Raw genomic sequence first — 2536 nt, 5'->3', positions numbered from 1 at the left:
GGACCCAATTAGGGCTAGCAAGAATCGGTCTTTAATTCCTCAAACTTGGACTTGGGCTTCAATCTTGTTAATAATCTTTTTGGATCCCTCTAAGGCATGCTCGGCTTTATGCATTGCTCCCTTGGCTTCAAGTTCTTCAATTATGCTTGACAAGGCACGTTGCATTTTTTAGCTTGACTCCTCGTAATAGGGCCCACAGGAATGTGAAGAGGATATTGTGTCGGCTTCACAACAACATGCTGCTCGGTCATGCCTTCATCATTTGATCCCCCGATGAGTCGGAAATAATTTTTCTTTTTTTGTTAATTAATACAAGATCTTTTAAAACTTTAATGCTAATTAAAATAAATTAGACAATGCAATACTACAATAATACGAATGTATAAAATTCCCTTAATAATAGCCAGAAATATTCCTAAGATAAAAAAATCTAGACTTGTATAATGTTTGTTTCATGCTTGGCTTCGAAGTTAATCTCTTATAAATTATTAATCTTACAAACTGATATTTTTTTTCCATCACCTAAAAAGATTGAAAGGTATAAAAACTTGAGCTTTGAAACAGATGGCAGACAAAATTTGTAGGATTACAGGAGTCGTTACTGTGCCATGATTTGGTTTTCTAGTGATTTTTTTCCAAGTGCTCCAATAAATCCATCGAAAGTAAATTAAATCCATAGTTCTTGCTAGCAAGTTTTTTGCCTTCAAGTGATGGAAAAAAATTTCATGCAAGGTTAACTAATACATTTATGAGCATGAATTAATTCGGATTAGCGAATTACAGCTACACTGGCGCCGGCTTCTGGCGTTGGTTATGACCTGTCACCACAGACAGCTTGGAATGCCCCCATTAAAGTGGTTTGTTTTCTCTTAAACTCAAAGTGGATAGACTTTTGCAGCTGCTCAAACTGATGGAACAGAATCGTTCAACGAATTGAATTCCACATCCAAAATTTCTCGTTTTCCACGATGTGATAGCTGAATGGCAATAAAGAACCTTCCAAATGGTTGTGTGCCAGACTCAAATTCCTAAGATTTACGAGGTTTCCGAGCTCTGGCGGTATTTCACCTTCAAGTTGGTTTGTGTTTAACATCAAGGTTTTCAAGGACTTACAGTTCCCTAATTCCGGTGGAATTTTCCCAGACAAATTATTTTCATTAAGGTAAAGACAGGAAAGCTTATCTAGTAGGCCAAAGGAAGAAGGAATAGAACCTGTTAAATTGCTGTGAACAGTGACTAGCTTGGTTAAACTTGTACAATTAACCAAACTCAGTGGAATCCCTCAACTAAAACTATTACCAGACTACTCAAATTCTTGCATTTACTAGAACCAAAAGGGATGTGACCAGTGGCGGATCCAGGATTTTTGTCAAGGGGGGGCCTTCGCGGCTCTGTCATTGTTTACTAAACAATTAGTAAAAACTTTAAAAAATCACCAAACCTTAAGTAAAGAAAATAATACAATATCAAGAACTTCAGAGAAAATAATGCAATAACACAATACTTTCCTACTTGAATAAATTCACGAGAAGCAAAATTTTGAGTAAATGTGTTAAGTAAACCTTGAGCAAAACCTCCTTTTAATTTTTTTATTTTTAGCTTTCAAAGATAATAATATAAATTTTCATGACTTTGACCAGACTTAACCTAAGCTAAAGTCAACCAAAACTTAAATCAAGTCAACATTGCGTTGACTTTTAATATAAATTAATAAAAAGAAAAAAGAATTTTCTTGATATAAACATAGATAGTAACTCAAATTTCTTTATTTATTTTGAGTAGTGTTAGGGCCAAAAATCGTCTTGGGCTTGACGAGGCCCAATAACGAAATAAACATGTCACGGCCCAAGGCCTCAACCCATTCCCGATTTGGCCAAAGCTTAAAATCACCTTGTGAACTACCTACTCTATGAGTTGGGCTATCCTATAAGTTAAGCTAAACTGGGTTTCAACCCATTAGCCTACAACAATCTATAAATAGGAGATCAGAATCTCATTTTATTTCCTCTTCTACTAAGATTCCAAATCTTACTCAAACTATTAAATTTGATCTGATAAGGTCAAGAAATCATATCTCTTTCAGGATAGGGATTATTTCCCAAAATAGGACTTAATGTCCTATTAAGATTCCAAATCTTATTTAAACTATTAAACTTAATCTGATAAGGTCAAGAAATCATATCTCTTTGAGGATATGGATTATCTCTCAAAATAGAACTTAGTGTCCTACTAAGATTCCAACCCCTTGGGTTCACCATAAAAACAGAGGCTTGCCCTCTCATTAGAGGGCAATATCTCATAATCAATCTAGACCATCTATTTGCTCCTAAAGTTCTTGATCCCAAGAACCTGACGCCTCCGCCATAGTCCTAGCTTCCGACAAGACTCCTGATAATTCTTCATCTCCTTAATTCTTATCAAATAATATCTTTTAGCCTTGCTGACTTGAGTGTCGGAGTGCCTACGGCAAACACCACCCTAGTGTTTTTCGAAAGCTTCACGCTTGCCCTTTCATGTGTGCAGGTCTAGCGGATTG

The sequence above is a fragment of the Pistacia vera genome, unplaced genomic scaffold (assembly GCF_008641045.1).
Source record: "Pistacia vera cultivar Batoury unplaced genomic scaffold, PisVer_v2 Contig102, whole genome shotgun sequence".
In the NCBI taxonomy this organism is placed as follows: domain Eukaryota; kingdom Viridiplantae; phylum Streptophyta; class Magnoliopsida; order Sapindales; family Anacardiaceae; genus Pistacia; species Pistacia vera.
Note: the sequence above shows the minus strand (reverse complement) of the source record.